This window comes from Felis catus, chromosome B1 (assembly GCF_018350175.1).
Source record: "Felis catus isolate Fca126 chromosome B1, F.catus_Fca126_mat1.0, whole genome shotgun sequence".
In the NCBI taxonomy this organism is placed as follows: domain Eukaryota; kingdom Metazoa; phylum Chordata; class Mammalia; order Carnivora; family Felidae; genus Felis; species Felis catus.
This window is the reverse complement of record NC_058371.1, coordinates 80,056,376-80,083,452: the sequence shown is the minus strand read 5'-3', so window position 1 is coordinate 80,083,452 and position 27,077 is coordinate 80,056,376. Positions and strand designations below refer to the sequence as shown.

The 27,077-nt window shown below is 41.7% G+C and overlaps 1 protein-coding gene and 1 non-coding gene across 4 annotated transcripts in view; both read right to left on the bottom strand.

Annotated features, from left to right (window-relative positions):
- The window catches only part of TTC29 (tetratricopeptide repeat domain 29), a 677,245-nt gene that overhangs the window by 411,411 nt on the left and 238,757 nt on the right, over window positions 1-27,077 (bottom strand). For 2 of the 3 annotated variants that reach the window (XM_045055789.1, XM_045055787.1), the window contains one exon: window positions 205-362. The gene's annotated coding sequence lies outside the window, so the exon portion shown is untranslated. The remainder of the gene's footprint in view (window positions 1-204; window positions 363-27,077) is intronic. The other variant, XM_045055788.1, reaches the window with a different exon arrangement.
- On the bottom strand, window positions 23,790-23,977 carry LOC111560364. The gene has a single exon (XR_002742108.1). It is a non-coding gene; the product is annotated as a U2 spliceosomal RNA (small nuclear RNA).

Sequence of the window (27,077 nt, the reverse complement as noted above, 5' to 3'; positions counted from 1 at the left end):
AATTTTCACCATGCACACTGGCAACAAGAATTTCAGTACAAAATAATTTATTGCCATCCCATTAGTTTATGTAATAGAGACGGTCACGCTAAGTCAACACTGCTTTTTCACTTTACACTTCCACTCAGTGTTTCCATGAGGGTCTCAGTGATCCTCAGCCTGACTAATGAAGGTGCTGCCTTCCCACCAGCCCCTGCTCCTTACCTCTGGATCTGCGGACTCTAAGCTCCTTAAGGTCAGTGACCTCTTCCCTCTGACCTCTAGCAGCCGACCAGCTCATGTTCTCCAGCGCAGTAGAATGGGGCTGAAACTTGCCACATGAGTGGGTGAGGCTGGCACATCTCTTCTCCCCTAAGGCACTGCTGGTGGAGGCAACAGAGAGAGTCACATCCCACATCTGGTCAAGACTACACTCAACAGCTCCAGATTCCTGTGCCCATTAAATGCAGTAACTTTTTTCCTAAGAAATAATCAACGAGTAAATAAATGTAATGTCATTTGCCCTGAACGATGCTGTCCTCAACGTGAGGTTTCTCTACCGCCTCTGTACTGCACATTTTGGAACAGCAGCATTCAGGAACATTTTAAAAGCCAAAACGACGGAGCGCGCCCTGGGTTGCTCAGTTAAGCGTCTAACTCTTGATTTTGGCTCAGGTCATGACCTCACGGTTTGTGAGCATAAGCCCTGCATGAGACTCTGTGCTGATGGCTTGGAGCCTGCTTGGGGTCCTCTCTCTATCCCTTTCTCTCTGCCTCTGCCTTTCTTTCTTTCCTTTTCTTTCTTTCTTTCTTTCTTTCTCTCTCTCTCTCTCTCTCCCTCTCTCAAAAATAAACATTTAAAAGCTGAAAGCAGCAAGTATCTTGCAGAGCTCTACAAATTACTACACATAGCACTACAATATTTTAAAATTTCTATTTCTAAGCTATTATTCCACCTCCAACAGAAGAAGCTCACTTTTTAACAGAAGTCTGCTATAATCACTAAGTGAACTACAACTCTGTAATCTTTAACTGAGTCCCTCATTAGGTCCTAACAACTACGGACATATAAGTAACGATTATGACTTTTAAAAGAACCATGATATTGAGTAGCCATGAACATGAAACTATGAGGTTATAATTATAAAATAAATGAGGCTTGGAGCACATTAAGAATTTCAATTAAAAACACACAATAAGGGAGACTGCCCCAGAATTATATTTGTCTAGTTGATCTGCAGCATTCATATTATGCAGCCTAACAAAACCTGGGAATAACAGAAGAAAAATGTGCAGTACTGAAATCACAAGCATTGAAGTCAAAATAAGTAAGTTCCATTCCAACGTCTGCCATTTGCTAGTCATGCGACACAAGACAAGTTACTTTGCTGTCTTGGATCCAGTCTGTTGGTCTATATAGTATCTCCTAGGTTGTCGTGGGATTGAAAAATATTACGACAGAAAGCGTACATTTTTATAAACTCTGCGTTCTCATTGTTTTTATTTTTTCTTTAAATGTTTACTTATTTATTTTGAGAGAGACAGTGTGTGCAAGGGGGCGAGAGGCAAAGAGAGGGAGAGAATCCCATTCTGCTTTTAAAACATGGTTTGCAAGAAACGGATTAAATCAGGAAATTCGCTTTTTATTTTGGTTATTTTGCTCTTTCTGAAGGCCGAGCTCTTCACACATACTTTTACTTTAATGACCTTATTCAAACAGGCATCCATTACCCCAAACAACGAGATCTTTGCAATGCAATTACCCACCACAAGGATAAGGCATTCTTCTCTTCAGGCAGATGCTACTTTATTGCTAAACTTTTTCAGGCACTTTATGAAAGTAACTTCAGACATGCTTTAGTTTTGAGGACAGGCTGTGACATGAACAATAAAAAAGCAAATTTTTAAACATGATAGGATGCCTCCCTGCTCACGTATTCAGACGCTGAAAGCCCAGCCAACTTGGGCAAAGGCGAGTAGCTTTCCAAGGCAATTGCTGAGCCTTAGTATCTGGAGCAACCAGCCACCTAATGTGAAATTCTTTTCATCTTCTCTCCACACTCCTGTGAAAACCAGGAGGATTTCTGAAAGGCACAGAGATTCTCAATCATTGCAACGAGGCAGCTTTCTTCTAGTTAGAGCTCATGAGAGGAAGGACAATTTCCTGTTAAACATACACAGAAGATGACAGGGAAGGAGGCGAGCTGATGGCACGAAATACATATGCAAACCCTCCCTCGGAAGCTTGCTTTTCACTATCTTGTACAAAGTTAATGGAAACCAGGGAACTACCATTCCAGAATCGTCGCCCCTTTAATCCTTAATAACCAAATAAAAATGGGCAGCCTGTATTCAGGAGCAGCTCTAGCAAGCAGATCTCCAGGAGACAAGGCTCCCTACAGACTTTCCCTTGATCTTAAAGCTTAACTTGAAACATTTATATGCACGGAGCACCTGGCCAGGAGATGTGAGAAGGCCTTTTTTTCACCTTGGCTCTATTTCTTTCTTTAATAATGAATTCTCAGCTTTCTTTCTTTCCCTTCCTGGAAACTGATTTCATTCTAAATAATGTTTTTTGTTCTTTCTTAATAGTTTAAGAAAAGCAAGACAAACTTGAAAACCCCCCATTAACACCCATCAGGTTCCCTGCCTGCCGATCAGTATCATCTTTGCTTTAGGAAAGATGAAGCGGAAGTCAGGGTAGGTTAATTCCAATCAGGTTGAGAGCTTCTTTTGTTTGAATTCAAAGGACTCAGGTTAACCTATTATGCAATTTAGTATCAACTGGCTACACAGATCTTCTGTCTTCACACACCTCACTGGGTGAAGAGGTGATGAGCTCAGTAACCTGATGGTACTGGCTTAAATACTCAGGAGTCTGAATTACGTCAGACATTTAACCCAGGAGGAAAGCTGGTCCTGAAATGGTAAGGCCATCTGGGTCACATCCTCAACAAGGATACAAGGCATTTAATAGCGAACACACACACAGACTCAGCTATACAGCGCTTCTCCCAAACCAGGTCAAACCCAAGACAGAAACCATACAGCTACTTTGAAATAAATGTATTTAAAGAAAGGAGTAGTAGTTCGTAAGTAACCTCTCTCCGCCCTTTCCTACTTCATCCTACAAAATATGTTTCAGGAGATTTACCCAACGATACACACAATACAAAAGGATACCATAAACAGTTGAAATCGGAGCAAAGGGGGAAATAGGTGAAAAAGCAAATGCCAAAGAAGTTATTTCATTTCATATTACACTTAATCACATTTAATTACATATTCTATGTAAACGAGAACCATTCACTCCTGCGCAGCTGCTGGAAGGTAGAAGGTGTAAACCTGTGGATTGCAGACCCTCTTGCAGTGCCTGTCATTGCCTGGGGTCCCCACACCTCCAGCCTCACCTGCTCTGAGCTCACTCTCCACTCCTGAGTAATGCTTCTATAAAGCAAACTGGATCGGGTCTTATTCCCACTCGCAGCACGTTGACGGCTTCCTGCTGTATTTGGGGTAAGGTCAGAATTCCTCCCTGTAGCTTACACAGTTCTCATGACCTGGCCCCTCACTGCTCTCAGCCCCGTCTCGGGGTCCCCTGCCACTCCGCCCTCCCCTCCGGCCACACCAAATCTCTGTCAGCAATTCCCATGTGCTGTTCCCTGCACAGCTTGGCCTCTCCACTGGGTGAACTTGCACTTCTTCCTCCAGTTCTGAGTTCATCTCCAGTTTATGTGCTCCTGAAACATGCCCCCACCGCTCCTCCCTCATCATGGCATCTGTTACACTTTACCATTTACTTAACAGCTTGCTTCTTCTGCTGTCTGGTTTAACACTCTCTGACAATAGGAACCAGGTCTAGGTTGCTCTGTATTTTATTCCCGGTATCTAGCGGAGAGTGCTTGACGTACGATTACTGTTTAACTGTATGTTATTATTTGTTGAGTGAATAAATAATAACAACAATAACCAACATCTATTAAGCATTGACCAGGAGCCACAAAAGACGCCTAATGTTTTCCTTTAATTACCTTTGTGAGAAAAAAGAACTACTCTTCACAGTAAAGTCACGAGGCAGATTATTACCATCTTCATTGTACAGACGAGGAAACTGAGGCTTCTCATGTCACCATGGGTGCTAAGCTGCAACCTGGGCCTTTCTGATTCTCAGGTTTGAGCTCTAACCACTACCTTATACCACCTTTCTAATGATGTATGATGCTTCCTTACAGCCTAAACAAAAAAGGAACAACGCTCAGTTACAAGATTTATAGCATCTAAAAAACAAAACAAAACAAAACAAAACAAAACAAAAACAAAAAACATGTACCAACAGTTGGGGAGAATCATGGTTTTTCCTAGATTCTGAAACTTAGAATACTTTCTCCCCTGGGTCATTCTCCAGCGTCCTGATTTTGTGGATGGCAGCCTGGGAATCCCTGCCGTGAGTAAAAGAGCAGATTTTATAGAGCCTCTTCCTAGAATGTCCCTCAGTACATGGCAGGGGCACCAATAAAAGCATACGAGAGTCTGTTCTCTACCAGGGAAAATACACAGTTCTCTGATCTGGCTTAAACCAAGAGCTTAGTTAATTCCCCAAAATCAAACCTAGCAAATACTCCTGTTGTTGTTTCAAGACATTTTCCCCTTGGGAAGAGAGGGGAAGCAGACAGCCGGTGGGAAAGAAAGGCAAGGACCAGGACCGGTGGCCCTCTCTGACCTGGGAGAGTAATGACCTGTGTGCGGGGAAGTGGCTTTGCCAGTTGGGTCTTGCTGTGGGATCTCGGGGAAAAAAAAAAAAAAACTGGTGTCTGGGCCCTGTTTCCTTCTCTGCAACCAGGAGACCCCGGTGTTGAGAGTCCTTGTTGATCTAACGTTCCCTCGGTTGTCAGTGGCCGCTCTCCCCAGGCGGTGCCATCTTCTGTGGTTTTGTTTAGAAGTGAAAACCCTGTTCGCCATCTAAAAGCTTACATTCGTTTGGGTCTCGGTCATCAACACAGAGAAAGAACTAACCAAGCAATTCTTGCTACCCTGTGTGTGCTGCCACAGAGGTGAAAAGCCCTTGGCCACGGAAAATCACACACACACATACACACACACTACCTCCTTTTCTAATGGGTGTAACTGGCCCCTTTAGGATCCAGTGCCATTTGCACATTTGCTTTCTGAGTCGGCCGGAAGAGTTGTTTCTGAAGCAACTACGCCTTTACCAATTATTGCTGGTCTGTGCTCCCTACCTGGGAAGCATTTCTCCCTAAAACCCGATTATGGCTGTGTTGCTCCAACTTATCTGCAGCACTGTGAACGGAAATCTTAGATTTTGTGAAGAGAGAAGTCTGTAAAGGAAGCAAATTTTCCCTTTAATCACCTCATTGTAACATCTCAGCAAAATCAGTGAACTATGTTAGTCTTTTCCATTTAAAGCCATGTACCTATGCATGTGTTTTTAAAAACACACACTTCTTGGGGCGCCTGGGTGGCGCAGTCGGTTAAGCGTCCGACTTCAGCCAGGTCACGATCTCGCGGTCCGTGAGTTCGAGCCCCGCGTCAGGCTCTGGGCTGATGGCTCGGAGCCTGGAGCCTGTTTCCGATTCTGTGTCTCCCTCTCTCTCTGCCCCTCGCCCGTTCATGCTCTGTCTCTCTCTGTCCCAAAAAAAATAAATAAAAACGTTGAAAAAAAATAAATAAAATAAAAAAAAATACACACTTCTTGTCTTGTAGACATTTGCAGTTATTTTCCAATTTTTAAATTACCCTCATAAAATGGCTCTGCAGTGAGCAAACAGTGGAAAGTCTTTGAACAAAACAGACTCCCTCTTCCCAAGAAGACATGACAAAAACTATCATACACAAAAAAATGTGAAAACTCCAGGATAAGAGAGGCTGGAATCTTCAGACTATTTACAACCCACTTGTTTGTTTTTAAGGGATTTGTTAAGGAAATGAGTCTCATTCTATCAACTGGGAGTGAACAAAGCTGCCCACTTACAGGACATGCAATTTTCTTCTTCCTGCTAGGCAACCACAACACTTAGAATTATTCAACAGTAGGTTTATACTATATTTCTATGTATGATTTTCAGTATATTATTCTGAATTTCTTTTAACTCAACATTTACTAGTTATTTAACATCATCTTGTTTTCAGTCCAAGCCTCCATAAATAAAGGAAATGGTAAAAAGTTCAAAACAATTCGGAAGAAAAAACTGAGCTAGTTGAGAAATACGTTCAAGCTTCAAAAGCAAAATGACAAACACATAAAACAAAGGAATTTGGTATGTTTGCCTTGGCAAAAAAAAAAGGGGGGGGTTCTGTATTTTCTTAGTAAGAAAAAAAAATAATCCCTTAAATTTGTGAAGGGAAATTTAGGTTAGACTTCTAAAGAACACAATCTTCTTGTGTGAAAGGCAGTATGTATACTGACTCTAGGGGAATTGAAACTCAGTAGATCCTCATCTTGGGGAGGGAGGAGGCAGACCTCTGAAACAAAGCTGCATCTCCAAGAAGCATCGTGGAATGCAGTTAATGATTTCTGAAAGTCAGTTCCTTCCAGCCCTAAGGACTGGCAACTCACCCGCCATTTAGTAAACAGCCCTTACTTAGTGGAGGGTGGCCTAGTGCCTTAAAAGAATAAGCACATCTCTCATGGTCCCTGCTCATCTGTACATACAGACCTCAAAAACCTTTGGTGCTGAATTAATGCCAAGGGTCTCACTTAAAGCCACTTAAGTGGCACAGCCCGTCTTCCATTAGTGGCAGGTAAGGAGAGGCCCCATTTCTTTTTTAGCAACCAGGTTTACAAGCAAAAAGAAAAATTGCCCATGCTCATCCCAAACTTTTCGAAAGCTTGTCAAAATAAGGGACAGTGGAAGCACACAACATAACAAAATGCAAACACCAAACCTAGTCCTTCGAAAAAACTCCTCAGCATTCCCTACGTGGTTCAATCACGCTGCTCATTAAACAAGTCATTTTAATACTCACTGTCAGCCCAATCTTCCAGGTGCCAGGATTTCCTTTTGAAGACGGAAGGTACGCTATGGGCCAGCTTTGCAGAAAGGTAAACATATGGAAACCAGAACAGGCTTTTCTGGTGCTTAAGATCTGGCAGCTTCTAAATTTAGAGGCCTCCCCCTCTCTTTTTCTGGTTTAAAATACTTTTAAAATTTATTTTATTTTAATTTTTCAGTTTGCACAGAAACAAGGCGCTGTGAAACACACCCCAAGTGTCTTTTAAAAATTAAAACAGGATTGATTTGTAGTGTCAGTGATTCCTGCTAATCAAAATCACTGACAATTTTTCAGGAGGGAAGAGGTACGGTTTAACTCTCTCACTAGAGAGCACTGCTTCCTTTTTCCGTTTTGATCTAAATCTGAATATTTTCCTACAGATAATTCTCTTGCATTTTTTAAGGGAGAGGAACAGGGAATAAAACTCTCAGAAAATAAATGTTTATTTGGACACACAGATTCCTCTGGCTGGGCCTAGAGACACAGCGGCCCTCCAGGTCCCTCTGCTGGCCCGGCTAAGGGGGCGCTTCTTTCCTAAGTGCAGGTTCAAAGTCTCCAGCATCTAAGTTAAAACTTTCACAGTAGAATGTTCTGTTTACTCCGTTCCTGCTGCCAAGGACCAGCACTGGGATGCAGGAAGTGGTGAGTGTGGATACCACTTATGGCAAGAAAAACAAGCATCTGTCCAGATGAGGATTCCTCTAAATTGTGTAGCTGACTCTAAAACCAATGTGTATTTCAATTCATGTGCCATTTTCTGTGTTGTTTTTTTTTCCCTTTGCCATTGTGTTCAAAAAATTAGAAGTGAGGGGTGCCTGGGTGGCTCAGTCAGTCAAGATCTGACTCTTGATCTCAGTTCAGGTCATAATCTTACGATTTGTGAGACCGAGCCCTGTGTCGGGGTCTGCACAGATTATGCAGAGCCTGCTTGGGATTCTTTCTCTCCCATTCTCCCTGCCCTTCCCCTGCTCTCTGTCTCTCTGTCAAAATAAATAGACATAAAAAAAAAAACAGAAGTGACATCCAACATATAGGAATCTTTTTGTCTTTAAATTCAAGGATTTATCAAAGAAGCAGAGAAACAGAAAAAGAGGATTTAACAAAGGAATAAGTTTCCCAGAATCTTCTGTGAACAGCAGATTTAATGCTTTTAAACTGGAGAATCATGTTATGGAAACCTGGTATTCTTCTTTGAAAACAAAATTGTTCTCTATTCGTTTTAAAAGGTATCTTCACTTTAATTTTAAACTGTTTTAATGTTTTATTTACTTTTGAAAGACACAGAGAGAGTGAGAGCAGGGGAGGGGCAGAGAGACAGGGAGACACAGAATCCAAAACAGGCTCCAGGCTCCAAGCTGTCAGCACAGAGCCCGATGCGGGGCTCAAACCCAAGAGATCATGACCTGAGCCGAAATGGATGCTTAATCAACTGAGCCACCCAGATGCCCCTGCACTTTATGAGGACCTTTATATAAACCCATGAATTAACACCAGAAAAGGGAGGTGTTCTTTTCTAATGCTGACCGATATTTTTAACTACAAAAAAGAAAAGATGATATTGGATAAAGGAAAAAACTCATGAGTCCAGTTGATTCAAACAGGTCCAGGCAAATAATATATAAACTGTGATTACTTGGTCCCAAGCTATCACATTAAACCAGGAAGTAAATAAAGATCAGAGCAAGTAATGACAGAGAGAGACTGAGATAGAGACACACAGAGACAGAGAAACAGAGGAGAAGAGAAGAAAATGAGAAAAGACAAAGAAAACAAGTATTCCATATAGCTGATGGGACCCCCAAATTTTTCAAAAGTGTCAATTCATGATTTTTAAAGATACACATCTCAATACTTAATGTGACAATAGAGGGACATCATTCTGGAATGTCTGACATTATTCCTATACAAATCCACCACTCCCCAGTTTGAGAATCTTCCACTATGAGAAGCACATAGGAGAGGCAATACCATTAGCAAGCTGTCTTTCACATCAAATCAATTCCAGCCCATACGCAGATCTGATAACCTTTATTTAGGACATATAGGGTGAATAAATATTTCAGTTACTAGAGCTCTACTGTTATTATAGTGATTTCAACTTTTTCATAATTGAGATGCTTGAGTATTTTTAATTAAGGCTTTTTCTCTTAAAAAAGTGTATATGGCAATTTTAAGCGAAATTGAGTTAAAATTCATTTTATTTTGAGGATTCTGTTGCTGGAGAAATTAAGGGCACTAGGTCCACTTCCAAATTTATTGATAATCAAAAGCATGTGGAGGTGATTTTAAAAATCCAGACATTCCTGCCCCATTTTACACCTACTGAATCAGAATCCCTGGGGAAGAGTCTCCGTAATCTTTTACTTATTTAATATTATGTCTCTGGGTGTGGAGACCACTGCTCTAGGATGTTGTGAAATCAAGAAAGAGGTTAAATGATTTGAACTAAAAAAAAACAAACCATCCAACATCTGGGCACGTCTCTGCAGCCACAAACACTAGAGGAACCGAGGCCATACATGTACAGTCTATAAGCACCAGGCACAAATGTCTGTTCTCCAAGGATGCAATGAAAGAGAATGTTGTCAAGTTTCTTTCTAGGTAAGTAAATCACAAATTAGTAATTTAATGTGATCTACCTTATTCCTATTATACGTAGTGATGCATTTAAATTATTAGTCTTTACTTTTTAATTTTTTTTTAACTTTGGTTGTTGGAATAATAGTTTATTGTAGCCAAAGCTGTAACATAAAAGGGCAATGTTGCCATCTAGTGGTCAATTTGGGACATTAACGAAGCAGACTCTTGTGAAATGCCATGTTGGAAGAAATGAACCCTAAGGAGAGAAGGTAAACAAATTTCAATAACCAAGACTTCACAACTGAAAGAACTCCTCTATCCTACAGATTACTACCACAAGGCTCTCTGAACCCCCGTGTCAGCTTCTAGGCCTAGGATCACAAGTAATGGCCAAATGACAGCAGAGGTGTGTTTCCTTTGGCCTTTTAAAAACAACATTGTAAACTTTCTCATGCTGGTTTATTTGTATAGGCTCAAAGGTGTATTTTAACACTGGGAGTTTCTCAAACCATTAGGGACGCCATCCTTCACAACCACAGCAAGCCCGTTGCTTTCCTCCGACTGCTCAGTCTGTCTGAACCCATGGCCATTCCCCACCTCTGACAGTTTAGGGAATCTCCTCTAGAAGCCTTTCTTGCCTGAGCCCTCCCACATTCCAAGCATGGGGTCATGTGAAGGAACTGGCCTCCAGTCATGTGAATGAGGGAGATTTCACATCCACACATGTGTGTACACTCTCCATAGAGGTTAGCACACATATGATCAGAAAGAAGGAAAAGGGCATCATTCGAAGAAAAAAAAAATCATTTGTCAATTTCAGTTATTTTAATTTTAAATATTTGGTTTGATCTAAGTGACCTCAATTAGACCATGATATTTCTTAAAGTTTAATGTTACTCTAACTTAATTTTATTTCTGAAGCTATAAGAGTGGTTAGGGGCAGCCATTTATATATGTTTTTGAAAGGTGAAGGGTATAACACTGTCTTTCAAAGAGCTATGAGATAATTTGTCCTATACACCGAAATACGGTCTCCTAGAGAAGGATAGACGGGACTATCCTACAGTAGAGTTCCCTCGTGAGCTTCTTAGAGGGACATGTGAGTTACATCTGAGAGTTACCTGCTCCTTGTTTTCATTTGATGGGACACATATCAATCTTTACCTGGCTAAAAGGCATTCTTACTCAAGACTTCCTTCTTCCCAATTGATTTAGGCATCTGTATTGGTTACCCAGTCGTTTGAAAATGAAAAGGTGCCTGACCAGTGAGGACAGAACACTGCTCCCATGTTCCAATCTGTATACACACAGGAAGACCTGCCTAGAGAGAATATGAAAAGATAACCCAGAAAAAAATGTAGAGAACACCAGGTTAAAAGCAGTCTTCCAGATTATATTACAAACTTCTGGCCAGTGAGGCCTTGAATATGGTGTTTATTGAATAATTACATGAAAGAGAGAGAGAGATTACTATATGTCAGATACTATTCTTTACGCTTTACATAAATTTAAGTCTTTTAATCATCAGAACAACCTAGGAAGTAGGTGCTTTAATCATCCCCACTTTACAGATGAGGAAAGTAAGGCATAGCAGGATTAAATGACCTGTCCAAGGCAACAGAGCCAGCAATTACAGGAATGTAATTTGATTCCAGGTCATCTGTCTTCAGAGTCCATGCTAGAATCTAACTGCTGTACAAAACCACCTTAGTCTATGGACCCTCAGCCTTCTCAAAGAATTAGAATTCAGTAAAACGCAAGTAAAATCACACGGAACAATAAATACTCCTGGATTGATTTAAAGGCTTTGGTGGATCTAGAGTCCTTCTGGCTCCTCCATAAGAATGCTAGTCCTCATCACAAAGTACTAAACCAGGTAGGTCACAATAAGATTAGGCTGTGTCTGCATTAGGACTCACAGGCAACAGATGAGGTCCATGATCAAAATTCAAGCCGTTCCAGACTTTAGAAGCTGCATTTTAAATTTCCTTTCTTGTACTGATTTATTGCATTACTTTTTTGCCACTCTCAAAATTATGACACTGCAGCAGAAGGAAAACGCTAGGATTCTACGGGTGTTTGGTGGCCTGGACATCAGATACATAGATACATACACATATACGCTTATTCTATAAATGCTTATTGAGCACCCACTATGTGCTAGGGATTTGCTTGATGCTGTTGGGGATGGAAAGATAAATGACAAGCCACTGCAATCAAGATTTTAAAAAGATGTAAAAATAACTGATAACACAATGACGTAAGTGATTCTAAATGAGAGGCACGGAGCCATGGGTCTTGTGAATCCTGTAATTCTCTGGGGGCCAGAACTAGTCTACAACTTGACCACAATGGATTAAAAGCATTTTTGGAACACATAATCCACTGACTCACAAAAAACACACACTAGATCTTAGCTTAAAATTCACCAAGCAGCCACAGTACTGTAGAGAGGTACAAAGGATGCAAACCAGAGAATGCAATTATGTGGAGGAAGCAAGATCAAGAAGAAGCACCCATGGCACAAAAACAGACACATAGACCAATGGAATAGAATAGAAACCCCAGAACTAGACCCACAAACGTATGGCCAACTCATCTTTGACAAAGCAGGAAAGAACATCCAATGGAAAAAAGACAGCCTCTTTAACAAATGGTGCTGGGAGAACTGGACAGCAACATGCAGAAGGTTGAAACTAGACCACTTTCTCACACCATTCACAAAAATAAACTCAAAATGGATAAAGGACCTGAATGTGAGACAGGAAACCATCAAAACCCTAGAGGAGAAAGCAGGAAAAGACCTCTCTGACCTCAGCCGTAGCAATTTCTTACTTGACACAACCCCAAAGGCAAGGGAATTAAAAGCAAAAGTGAATTACTGGGACCTTATGAAGATAAAAACCTTCTGCACAGCAAAGGAAACAACCAACAAAACTAAAAGGCAACCAACGGAATGGGAAAAGATATTCGCAAATGACATATCGGACAAAGGGCTAGTATCCAAAATCTATAAAGAGCTCACCAAACTCCACACCCGAAAAACAAATAACCCAGTGAAGAAATGGGCAGAAAACATGAATAGACACTTCTCTAAAGAAGACATCCGGATGGCCAACAGGCACATGAAAAGATGTTCAGCGTCGCTCCTCATCAGGGAAATACAAATCAAAACCACACTCAGGTATCACCTCACGCCAGTCAGAGTGGCCAAAATGAACAAATCACGAGACTATAGATGCTGGAGAGGATGTGGAGAAACGGGAATCCTCTTGCACTGTTGGTGGGAATGCAAATTGGTGCAGCCGCTCTGGAAAGCAGTGTGGAGGTTCCTCAGAAAATTAAAAATAGACCTACCCTATGACCCAGCAATAGCACTGCTAGGAATTTATCCAAGGGATACAGGAGGACTGATGCATAGGGCCACTTGTACCCCAATGTTCATAGCAGCACTCTCAACAATAGCCAAATTATGGAAAGAGCCTAAATGTCCATCAACTGATGAATGGATAAAGAAATTGTGGTTTATATACACAATGGAATATTACGTGGCAATGAGAAAAAATGAAATATGGCCCTTTGTAGCAACGTGGATGGAACTGAAGAGTGTGATGCTAAGTGAAATAAGCCATACAGAGAAAGACAGATACCATATGGTTTCACTCTTATGTGGATCCTGAGAAACTTAACAGGAACCCATGGGGGAGGGGAAGGAAAAAAAAAAAAGAGGTTAGAGTGGGAGACAGCCAAAGCATAAGAGACTCTTAAAAACTGAGAGCAAACTGAGGGTTGATGGGGGGTGGGGGGGGAGGGGAGGGTGGGTGATGGGTATTGAGGAGGGCACCTTTTGGGATGAGCACTGGGTGTTGTATGGAAACCAATTTGTCAATAAATCTCATATTAAAAAAAAAAAAGAAGAAGAAGCACCCAGGAAGAACAATTAAAACATGCTTATTAACTCCACCATTAAACCATGGCTCTGACATCCTTCCAGTACACAAGGGGTTTGATATCAGATTCAGGTTAAAGTTTCTCCTGACTTCATTTTAATCAACAGTATCTTATAAAACTTGTCTAGAGTGCCCCTTAGTTTTCTACCCACTGCTGAACAAACCACACATTCCCCCTCACCAGAACTGTTATTAAAGACCGCTAGCCACCCAGGCCCCTCTCTCTACCTACTCCTTGTCTCAGGCCCTTTCATCACTCTGTAAGTGCCATCTGCTTCTGTGGCAGGGAAGGTCCCACAAAGATTACTCACGTTAGGTTAAAAGACTCGCGAGACTTCACAGAGCATGCTGTCCTAAAGCTTAAAATAAAGGCAAAAGTTATGGTGCACTGAGAGAAAGTGCATGTCAGCATGGGAACCTGAACAGCCTTCCAGGCAAAATTCTCCGGGATTATTCTTATTTGCTGAAGTAGTTGCTTGCTTGGTCTCTGGATTAAACCGCTAAAATTTTACTATGTATCTTGGCTTTCTAAGACCTGCAGGCAGAAATTCACAGTAGGGTCTTTTATGCCCCCAGGTCATATTAACCAAGCCAGGCCAACTGGTTCCATCAGGTGAAATCTACTGAAAAACAATCTGGCCTAGGGTTTCACCAGGGGAGTTTTGGACTATAAACAGAACGTCATAAATCATTAGTAAGCTGGTGCGCTTGCCCATTAACCTTAAATTGGCCAAGAGTCAAAGCTAAACATCCAGCCATCCATGGAAATAGCATAGGGCTGCTTCAGTCCAGCTGTAAAATAACTTTACAACGGAGGGGCTCTGGTTGCAAGCAAACAAACTGATTTTGATTAACTTAAGCAAAGAGGAATTTACTTGGAGGAATCTCACATGAGAGGCAAGAGAACTGTTTTTGAGCACAGATATTTAACAAGGTGGTTCCCAGGCAAGGAGGCAGGAATGACAAGATGTTTCCAGGACCTGATGGATTTCCCACCAATTTTCCTGTCCTTTAGCTCATTTCAGAATTCAACTGTATGGGGAAGGGGAGATTTCAATAGCTAAAGGTGCACCTGCCTCCCTGTCTAGGGAAGGTTTGGACTCCTGATAGCAGTTGAACTACACTAGGTGAAAGGTAATTCCTGAGAAGAAAATTGACTGTTATCAGAAAGGCCAAATGCATTCCGGGTTATCAAAGCCCAACCAATGTTCACCACCTTTGTAAGTGAAAAGTTTCAGGCAATTCAAGTAAAGTACTTTATGTCTAAGACAACAGCATAAATTCACTTGTTTATGAAAACAGTATTTTCCTCTTCCTATGTTACGCCCTCCATCCACCAACACTCACACACATCTATTTTCATTGTAGAAAAAAGTATATACTGGCTGGTATGAAAGAAAAAAATAGCTGATGGTTTTAAAATAGTTTTTCCTGCTATAAAATTGATATATGCTGGGGCATCTGGGTGGCTCAGTCGATTGAGCATCAGGCTCTTGATTTCAGCTCAGGTCATGATCTCATGTTTGTGAGATCAAGCCCTGCATTGGGCTCTGCACTGACAGCATGGATCCTGCTTGGGATTCTCTCTCTCTCCCTCTCTCTCTCTCCCTCCCCTGGTCTCTCTCTCTCTCTTTCTCTCTCTCTCAAGATAAATAAACTTTAAAGAAAAAAACTTATACATGCCCGTTAGAGAATATTTGAAAGTGAAGAAAATGTTAAGGAAAACAGTTAAAATTACTTATAATCTTACCACATAGGGGTAGATTCCTACAAACATTTTGTTACATTTCCTTCCAGGTTTTCTGTTGTTATTACAGTTTTTTCTATACATTTGAATGTATAAACATTCATCTATGACTATATCGTTATATAATTTGGACCATGTAGTTTCTTCAGGGTTTTGTTGGGTTTTTTGCCTCCTTTTTTTTTTTTTAACTTTGTTTCCACAAACATTTTTAAATCATTACATTTTATTCAGATTTATGATTTTCCCCCTCTATATGCACATGTATTTTTTAAACATTTCTATTTCTGGTGGCTTTTCAAGCGCCACGTAGGATAACTGTAGCCAAAAAAACTGTGAAGAGAAAAATCAACTCTATGACCTAAAGTAACCCTGTAAGAGGGTGCCCGTAATGGGAAGTGGTTGGAAATCAGCCCCGGAGCTTGCCAGGAAGAGGCAAAGAGGGCACAAGCCAGAAGAAATCAAATGATTTAGCAAGAGCGAGGGTTACAAAAACTAGCACAGAGTCAAGGGACTGCCCAGCCAGCCACTTCTGAGAAAGAAAACACTATTAAAAACAAAACTCGAGGTTCTGGCATCAATTTAACTCATATCTTAGTCCTCTCCCACCTTCAGGACTCAGTCTCCCACCCACTGACAACTGCTGTATTTGCTGGTGTCTCCATACCCTTCCCGACCCACTAAGGACCTAATTACAACCGTGGAAGGTCAGCACATGCACATGCACTGGGAGACACACATGCACAGAGGGGTTTTCTGAGAACTGAACTGGTGAAGACAGTATGAGGCACCATCATGAGAACCAGCGCTACTCTCCTCCGGGCTCCCTAGTCAGGGCTGTGCCTCATCCAGAGACAGGAGCATGTGTGAAAACTGAAGAACTGGGTGTTTCCCTTTCTTCCTTCTTTTCTTTTTGCCATTCCTTTCTTTCTTTTCTTTCTCTTTCTTTCTTCCTTCCTCCCTCCCTCTCTCTCTTTCCTTCCTTCCTTTCTTTTCTTTCCCTTTCTTCCTTCCTTCTTCCCTCCCTCTCTCCTTCCTTCCTTCCTTCCTCTTTTTCTTTCTTTTCTTTCTTTTCTTTTCTTTTTCTTTCTTCCTTCCTCCCTCCCTCTCTTTCCTTCCTTCCTCTCTCTTTTTCTTGCTTTCTTTCCTCTTTCTTTCTTTCTCCACAATAAAGTGATAACAGGAATATTTTTTCCTCTTCTGGAAATTACTGAGCTCCTTCTGTTGGTTAACAAGGTTAATACTAAGCCTAAACATGAATTAGGCTTCATACAATATGATACATAAGCAGAGCCATCTCGCACCAAACCCACATTATCAATGTGTAATGTCTAGATCCTGGGGGGTAAACTCCTGGTTAGTAACAGCACAGAAGGATCGCAAATTTATTCACACTACAATCATATGTGAAGAAACTACAGATTTCCACTTCCCCCTTTAATTGAGTCTCTTTTTCATAGATCTCTGGAGGGGACCTTAGTCAACCCTGGTCTGGCACAATACCTAAAACTACCCGTTAAGTAAATGCCTTATCTTTTCAGGTCAAGGTCAGTCTCAAATGTCACTCTAGATCATCTCTGGTTTTATTAGCAAGGAATGTGGCCTACATGATCATATGGTGACAGAGGGCACAGGTGCTCCATGGAACCAGGTGGCATCCTCTCCATCTTCATGGACTGTTAGGTATAGTGACTTACTCAGGCTGGATGTAAACACTGAGTTGTGAGGACTTATCTCTGGGCTTCTTGCGGCATCTTCTATGGGAAAACTGTATTGTTTTCAGGCTTCACATTTAGGATTCTGTGGAGCCAGTCCATGTTCCAGGCTTCAGTTTGCCTTTCACGTGTGCTACAGAACCATCAGAGTCTCTGCCTCACCTTCCTCTGCCCTTGGCTGGGCTTTCTGCTCTGCTGTGGGGTCATCACCTTGACCCTTGGCCCACTGGAGCTCCACTGGCTACTGGCCTGTGGCTTTCTGCAGATTGAATGTTTATGTTCCCCCAAACCACCTCCAAAATTCATATGCCAAAATCCTAACTCCCAAGATGATGAAGTTAGGACGTGAGGTCTCTGGAGTTCCTTAGATCATGAAGGTGGAGCCCTCATGAATGAGTTCAGTGCCTTTATAAAAGAGGCTGCAGAGGGATCCCTCACCCCTTCCTCAGTCTTGAGCTCCCCACAGCCTGGCTTACAAAGAGAAGTTAGGAAAATCAGCTTTGAGATTCATGCCTCTCTATGCCATTGGTTCGTTGTTTATTTTGAGAGAGAAAGAGCACAAGCAGAGGAGCAACAGAGTGAGAAGGAGAGAGAGAGAGAGAGAATCCCAAGCAGGCTCATGCTGCCAGCACAGAGCCCAATGCAGGGCTCAAATCCACAAACCATGAGATCATGACCTGAGCTGAAGTCAAGAGTCAGTGCTTAACCAACCAACTAAGCCACCAAGGCACCCCTCTAGGCCACTGGTTCTTAGTGAAGGTAGAATGGCCCACTAGAAGGCAGTTGGGAAAACTGTGGGGTTATTTATGTTGTCACAAAAATCGGGGAGGTGAGTTACTGGCATTTAGTAGAATGAGGTCAAGGATGATCATCATCCTGTAACAAAGGAGGCAGTCCCATAGCGAAAAATCATTCTCTCCAAAGTGTGTACAGGGGGAAAATGTGTTTATAATTTTCTGAGCTTAAAACCTAATTCCAACCACGTCTCTGCATGGTTTAAATATAAACTATATATTTAATTTATATAAACCAACATCAAATTACCAGTAATGCAACTTAACACCTAAGTGAGGAGAGATCATTCTTTGCCTTGTTTGAAATATTACAAAGAGCTTGTCACTATTTCAAAAAGTCGCCAAGAGCAGTACTACTCACGGCACGTAAGTCATGCTGCTACGTGGCTCTGCATGGTTAGCTGTCACCCCCAGGGCGGTCGTGGAGGCACAGCATCCAGGGTGCAGTGGTAGCCAAGCTGCACATGAAATGCATTGTTAAGTCTGATTCTTTTTCCTATTTCTCCCTGCTGGTTCAATTGGAGCTCTACACTGCTGTCGGAAGAATGGAGAAGATAGCTTATGTTAGCTTAAAATTTAATTTTAAGATAATAAAGAGGGAATAAAAATATGTGTCATCTAAAGAGGCTGGAATCAGATAAAGTTAAGCGCCACTGCTCTTGGCATCCCCACCCTCCCTTTTCGTATCGAGCACTTACTATGTGTCAGATGCTACATGTTTTCCAGACTTGCTCTCCTTTACTTTTCTCAACTATCCCGTGAGGCAAACATTATCATCCTTGTTCTACAGATGATGGAACCGAAGCCTAGAGAATCTAAGTAAACCAGAAGGTGGAAAAGCTCAGATTCAAATTCAAGTCTGACCACAAGGCCTGGCATCTTAACCATTTCACATATTCAATATAAAGAAAATGAAAAAAGACCATCTTTTGTAAATTTTACTGACAATTACATTTCTATTTACATAGTTTAATAACCTGTCCTTTGAAAATATTTATGAGGCAATTAAAAGGAGCAGCAACCAAGAATGAGAGTCTTCTGTTTTAACAAACCTTCTGTGGAATCCTTTATGAACTGTGATACCAAATTACCTTACTTCCTATATCCCTGTGCTCTGATAACCTCCTGAAGGTTTTATGTGGGAAAAATACTAATCCTTACAATGTAAGTTATCAGCTAACAGTTTTATAATGCGATAGAAGAGAGACTTTCATCCAAGAAACCCAAAGTACTTTAGTAGCACTGGTCCTATATGAAAAACAGTCCTACCTGCTAATGACAAAGAAAGATAATGAGTGCTTATCCACCCACACTGTCCCCTGACAGAAGACTCAGATCATGGAGCACCTAAAAAGTACTCATCCAGTTTCAGAGAAGGGTTTTGGTCAGAAGCTGTCTTGTACCTAGGTTGACAGAGAACCTTGGCTGATAAAAAGGACAAGGCTGATTGCTTTTCATCAAGCGCCTGCTATATACTCATCACTTTAGTTATGTTATTTCTCTAAAACCCCATGACAACCTATGTGTCAGGTGTCATAACCCTCATTGTACAGATAAAAATATAAGGGCTCTTACGAAGTTGTAAGTGGCCCAAGCATCCAATTAACAGAGTGTACCAGCTGGGATTTGAGCCCAGCTATGTGCCATTATGATTGCTTTTACTCAACCTCAAGTATGGGGGGATCTTGAATCCCACCACAATTACTATGTCAGAGAGGAGCTTTAGAGTGGGTGGGGGAGGCTTCGGATTAAACCTCCAGTTAAGTTTTTAGACACCTCAGAAGTCTAATTTCTAGGGAATGTCCCCAACTGTGTTCAACAGACTAGAATGTAGCTGGAATCCAAGAAGTTGACATGCCACTTCGGTGGTGGGAAAGTTTCTTGCAAAATCCATCAGTAACAGGAAAGCTTGAGTATGCTCTTTAATAAAATGCAAAATGATGGGGCAGGAAATTCCCAGAACTGTTTCCCTACCTTCCACCATTCTTTTTATTTTTGGTGTTGCTGTTAAGTTGTTCCCGTGTCTCAGAAAACCCATGTCACTGCTGAGAAACTCTTCTTCAAAAGCAGCTATGACTTTCATATTCTCATCACCTTCTTCATTTGTTCTGAGACAGAGCCTTACAAAGTTAAACTGAAAATAAAAAAGGTAAATATAAAGGCAGCGGCCACTGGGTGTCACTGATTTACCACTTGAATATACCTTGTCCCACATTTCTATCGTAGGAGAAAACCTGGTCTTTTCAGTGGAATATTTTGAAACCCTTCATGTTCTTGAGTGCTCGAGATAAATATAGAAGAGTTTGAAATAGAAGAGTCTTATGACACTGAAAAGACATTGTTCTCTGTTGTGAGCTATTCATAACTGTAATAACAGTCCCATTTTAGAGATGGATACAGTGAAACAGAGCAAGCTAACATCAAGGATGGCAGAGAACACATTCCTGAACTTTATCTTTTAAACTGAGACCTCAATGGTTTATTTGAAGATACTTCTCTAAAGCCAGGGACACAGAACCTATTACCTTTTCCTTGTCCCCACCTCCCAATTCTATACCTAAGAAGAGAAAAAAGAAATCATTTCAGAACATTTGAACATCTGGGGATTGAGATTATGTTCCAAGCTCCTACAAATGGTGTCAGAAGTTATATCATTTATCAGCTATCTATTCTGAGCCTGGGACATTCATAGCGCTATCTCATTTAATGCTCACCACAAAACAGCTCAGAGGTTGTCCTTACCCCCAAATGAAAAAAACTAGAGATCAGAGAGGGTAAACAACTTGTGTAAGATCACAAAGGAAGCAAGATAAAGATTTCAGATTTAAACCCCCATTTTTGGTCCCCCATGCCATGCTCATTCTGCCATCCTGGGCCATATCTCTTTAGAAATGCTATCTTTACTTTGGACATATCCCTTTCAAAACCACCTAATGTTGTTCCACACCTTTGGTTGACCAAGTAGTAGGTGATAAAGACATTACATACAAGACAACGGTATGTTTTGTGTTTTAAGATTATTTCCCAGATAATTGCTGAGGGGATCACTAATAGTCCCTCACTGCACAAAAATTACAAATCCCCCCCCCCTCCCCAAACTCCTCAAGGTGATGTTCTGGCCTGGGATTTAGTTTCTCCAGATATTCTGCTGTCTAAGCAAGCTATTAGCTCTTTCTATAGTGGATGTGTTCCTGTTCTCATTTTTGGCTTAACAATACCCATCCATCTGGGTAATCCTTCTTTAGGTTAAAGAGTGGTGGAGAGCTTTGGGTTGTTTATCTTCCAAATAGGTAGAGCAACAGCCCAGCAAAGCTATAAGCTCATAAGCTTCCTGATTCTTCCTTGCCAAAACAATTAAGCTCAGAGCCAGAGGCTTTCTCTGGGGGAGATAAGATAGTATGTCCACATCACCATTAACTCCTGCCAAGTTCCTGCTCTGCAAAGAAGCCAGCTTTCTAGTTGGTGGCCTTCTGATGCCTCACCTCCCTGAATCACACCTCAGTTGTGGATTTTCCCTTCCTTTAACCCAAAGTCAAAACACCATGACTTCTTTGCTTTCCACTTTCTCACCCCAAATCCTTGGGTTTCTTTTCAGACCTGGTTATGGTGGCAACTTTTCTACTGACCCCATATAATCTGGCAAATAATCTCATCACTTTGTATTTTAAAAAAGAATGTTTCAGGGGCACCTGGGTGGCGCAGTCGGTTAAGCGTCTGACTTCAGCCAGGTCACGATCTCGCGGTCCTGAGTTCGAGCCCCGCGTCAGGCTCTGGGCTGATGGCTCGGAGCCTGGAGCCTGTTTCCGATTCTGTGTCTCCCTCTCTCTCTGCCCCTCCCCCATTCATGCTCTGTCTCTCTCTGTCCCAAAAATAAATAAACGTTGAAAAAAAAATAAAATAAAATAAAAAATAAAATAAAAAAGAATGTTTCTAAAGTAAAACTCTTGTTTTCCTTTCCAGTCTTCATTTTAAGGAAGCAGTAATATTTTTCTTGTACTCAGCAATTCCCAGGTGTCTGGGGGATAAAAGGAACCTTTTCTTCCTTTCTTCTCCCCCTGGTGATTGCTTTTTCTCCTACTCCTTTCACCCCAATCTGCTGGATAACAACATCAAAATACACCTGGAAAACACACACAACTCAAGCTCCAACTCTTTTTTTTTTTCAATTTTTTTTTCAACGTTTATTTATTTTTTGGGGACAGAGAGAGACAGAGCATGAACGGGGGAGGGGCAGAGAGAGAGGGAGACACAGAATCGGAAACAGGCTCCAGGCTCCGAGCCATCAGCCCAGAGCCTGACGCGGGGCTCGAACTAACGGACCGCGAGATCGTGACCTGGCTGAAGTCGGACGCTTAACCGACTGCGCCACCCAGGCGCCCCTCAAGCTCCAACTCTTGATGACCACTTACGAAACAGAGATGAAGTAACTGTACAAAATATGCCATCTAGTTGAAACTTGATTCTCTTTTCTTTATTAAAAATAATATTCTTTATATCTTAAGATATCTTAAGGTATATCTTGTATCTTTATATAAACTTTATCTTAAAACTTAGACTTACAGTAAAAAATGCAAATAATATGTATTTTTAATGACGGGCCTCTCTGCTGCCCACAGGAACCTGGTTGTTGGCTGGAGTACAGGTATGAATGATCAAGAAGTGTGGGGAAGGAGTTGTACATACTTATATTACACGCTAGGGCATCTGCGCACAGACAGAGAAAGATTTGGCCTCTTTTTGCCCTAAATTTTTAATATTAGCATCTCCCATCTTGTTCCGCTTTCAAGTCAGCTGGCCTTGTAGAAGTATCAGTAAGGCTCTGTATAAGCTGGCCCCACCACCACCATCCCCAAATCTTCTCTCGGTTAACCTCTGCAGAGCACTATCCTCACTCCAGACTTAGATGCCTTATACTGTGCGTCACTTCATTCATCCTACACACATATGCTAAGTGACCAGTCTATTCTAGGCCCTGACTTCACATTTTTACTTCTGGGTAATGCTCCCCACCCCCTCTTCAGTCTTCTAATGGCACTACTGGTGAAGGAAGTGGTTCAAAGTCACTTAACCAAGAATGGGCAGAGGAAAGATTCAGAGCAAAAGTGGAAACTGTGAACCAACACATGGTGCCAGCTCTGGGGTCTATTACACTTAAGTCAGGAGGCCTTCTCCTCTCCCATTCCCGTTCTTTCCTTTCTTCACCTAATAGTTCTCCTGAAAGACAACGTCAATTGAAAATAAAACAGAATGAAGTACCTTAAGCTAGTGGATAGTTGAAATGAGGAGGCATTAATACAGATGAGTGCTTTGCTTTCTTAAAATCAATGAATACTACATACAATCTGACATGCAGTCATCTCTGCATTTATATCTCCATGATATCCCCTTCCTTTGCCATTGTATCTCAGCCATCCATCATTACGAAGATCAGCGTAATTATCCAGGGAAAGAAAGCCATTTTAGGAAAATATGTTCATTTGGAGAGCATGCCTCCTGAACACAGGTAGTGGGTCTCATTCCCTTTCTGGGATCAGGGCAGGATGAGAGCACGAGGGGAAATAACTGAATCTTCGTTTTTGGCAAGGTCTGTCATCAAAATTCTCTCACTTTCATAATCCACATGAACAATTGATTTATTTTTCACTGTTGGCATAATTATACTTGTATGCATGTTGGTAGTGTGTAGGAAGACCAACAACGCATTCCACGTATTCCTGTATTACCATCTGGACCGTCTTTGGCTGACCCTAGTTGTAGGCACACAGCCCTCGCTGTGCCTCCATCAGGCACACAGCCTAGAGACACTCTAAGGAATTTTCCTCCAGAACGACCACAGTCAGTCAACACAACCAGAGCTACCTGTCCCTGATGGGGACAGGTCTACGCCTCTGGGAAACCAGGAACAAGCCACCTGCCCAGACACTCCAAGGCAGAAGCATCTAGCAGACACAATCTCAGATTAACGCCCCCCTCACCAGCTCTCAAGCTGACTTTAGACATCTGGGTATTTCCCTCGAGGGGGTGCAACGTTCCTGAAGGTAGTGCAATACAAGGACAATGTGTGCAGCAGATGGAGCAAGCTCTCCTATTCCTTCTCCCTGCTCCAAATATGCAGTATATTGTCCTCCACAGAGGACATGTCATATACTAAACTGACAAGGAAAGATACTACACTTGATCTTAGCCAAAAGGCTGAGAAGCGATCCACAGCAACAACTGAAAAGGTGAAAGTTTTCCAAAGCTGTGGGCGCAATAAGGCATTGTCTGCAGAGAAAGAATTCCAACCTCTGCCTACATAAAGAGAATTAATGAAAATCAGAGTATGTACTTTAAGGAACATATTAGGAAGCTTTGGCCGAGGTGAAGAGTGTTCTCTGTCTCCTTATCACAGTGTTACGGCCATTGTCTCGTTTCCTGACAAATTGTAAGGGAACATTTCCCACTGACAGTACACACTGCCCTCTGAGAGTAACTTGTGTCCTCAGGATGCTGTAAATGTGACAGGGGAATCCAGATGTTCAGTCCGTGGGAGGTTCATATCAGAACATAGCCATCTCAGCACAGACACCTCACTGTCTCATCGAGGTGCTGGGCATGAGGCCAGAACAAGCGAGACAGGTGAAGGCCCCACCAGGCAATCCCCACCACGTGGGTCTCCTATCTTGCATCCTTAACCCCGCTGAAGAGTTTCACAGGCCAGCAAATTCATCCCCACCCACCAGACCTCCCCTTCCGGCATCACTTCTGCTCAGGGAGCAGGGAGGTTGCAGAGGTAGTTGGTCCTTGTTGATCCTTAAAATAAGGACCGTGGTCACTAGTGAGAACGGAGCCATGCACAGCATCTCCAGCTAACTTGCCTCCATTCCTCCTGACTTGAGCTTGCCTTGCTAGCCAGAAACCCCTCAACCCCTGCTGACCGAACAGGACTTTTCATCTCCCTAAAGCATGGAGCTTAAAGAATTAGTTGTAATTTTACCAGTCAGAGGAATGATATAGAGGTGTCATCAACTAGCAAACCACACATGTGCCCTGACACAACAGTAAGACCACCTTTATGTTGCCAGTGCAATTGGCTCCTGGCATATACTCGGCTAATTATGCCCAGAACTCCAAAGAAATATGTAAAATAAATGATTTCTTTTAACCTGCCATCAAACCAACAAGCAAAAGACGCCTTTGTTAGATGTCCTCAAACATTTGATTTCCTGTAACACATCACTCAACACATTATGTGCTGGGATATAAGATAGAAACAGGGAGCAGGGCTGAGCCCTGCCATCTGGAGTAACACACTTCAAGGAGATGAAGTTCGCAGACGGCATGCTGTTTATGGGACAGGAAGGGTCTCTGGATTTTCTTTAGGTTTTTATCCTCCCCTCCCCCAGGACCGTGATATAGGTACTTCTTGTGCCTTACCTGAAGCAGAACAAAAAAGGAAAAGAGAAGAGTGGGGAAAAGGGGAAGTGGTACAACTTTGTCTTCCTTGGAGTAGTTTTTCTTTATTCTAGTGGAAAGAAGAACAATTTGGAAAGATGCATTATAATCGTGCAATTGCTAACTGAGCAGTTTGAGTCATCACAGAACTCCCACTCTGTTACGAAGAACCCAGAACTATGGAAGCCTGATGCCAAACTGGCCTGAAGGAGAAGCCTGAAGAAGTCTGACCGCCTAAAGGAGTCAGGAGGATGTCTTTAAGGTCATCAAGTTCTAGGAAGAAAGCCGAGCTTAATTAAGCTTAATTCGTGGTGAGAAATCATTCCTTAGACCTGGTTTTCTTTGAAAAACATACTCCTCGCTTACACTCATCTTTAAGCTAGGATGAGCTTCATGATATTAGCAACATTCACTCTGGCACTACACTCGGCCAGAGTACAGACCTTACCTTGGCGTCCATTTACGTATGTATGTAGCAGTACTGTTTTCCTATTCAGGACGCCAGATCCTATTCAAACAGCCATGGATTTTAGGAATTAAAACTTCTATAGGCTAAAGCCACAATCAGAAACATTTTAAATGATGTTAAAGTTCAAATCTAACCACTGATTACCTGAATTTGTTGTTCTGATTGTTGTACTTGAATAAATACAGTCCCGAGACCTATTCAGTGTGCCAGTTCTGTTTATTTCCCTCATAACATTCAATTCAACATATAGTAAAACAAAACAAAACAAAACAAAACAACAAAACATGATGCAACAAGAAGTAGAATGTCCGGAAATAAATATAAAATATTGAAAGTGTTTTTTTAACATTTATTTACTTTTGAGAGATAGAGCGAGACAGAGCATGAGCAGGGGAGGGGCAAAGACAGTGGGGGGACACAGAATCTGAAGCAGGCTCCAGGTTCTGAGCTGTCAGCACCGAGCCCAATGCAGGGCTCGAACTCACAAACTCACGAGATCATGACCTGAACCGAAATCGGACGCTTAACCGACTGAGCCACCCAGGCGCCCCTAATATAAAATATTTTAAATAATATAAAGCATCAGGCCAAATAAAAAAAAAATATTGATGATAACTATGATGAAAACAAAGGTCAGGGCAGAAGAGAAACAAAGAGGTTCCAATGCAAAAAAATTTTTAAATTTTTTGTAATGTTTATTTTTGAGAGAGAGAGAAAAAGAGAGACAGAGCTCGAGTGCGGGCGGGGCAGAGAGAGAGAGGGCGACACAGAATCCAAAGCAAGCTCCAGGCTCCAAGCTGTCAGCACAGAGCCCAATGTGGCACTTGAACTCATGAACTCACACACTCACAAGATCGTGACCTGGGCCAAAGTCAGACACTTAACCGACTGAGCCACCCAGGCACCCGAGTGCAAAAATTTTTAAATGTCCTTTCCTAGTTAGGTGAGCAAACAATATTTTGTGTAAAAATAGCCTTGTCCAACAATTGATTTTATGTTTCTTTTTAGAAAAAGATGAATTATCTTTTTCAAAACATTCCACACACACACAAAAACAGCCACTCCCAGATGCATGTAATAGAACTTGGTATTTGTGTCTCAGAAATTACAATCTCATAAAGGGGGTGGTTTTGCTACTAGTGAGACTGAGTTCTTAAAATGGCCAGCTAAGCTGCTGCAGTCCAGATGTATTTTTGTCTTCCTCTATCTCTATTGTGAATTATTTAAAGCAGCCTACTCCACAGTTTGAATCTGGCCCACATTTTAAATCAAGTTCACCAAAATAACATGCTCAATGTACTAATTTCCATTTAATAGAAATATTTCTATAAATTTCTAATACCACTGAAAGGCAGTATGAAGCAAAGCACAAAAATATGTCTAAAAACACATTTTATCCCA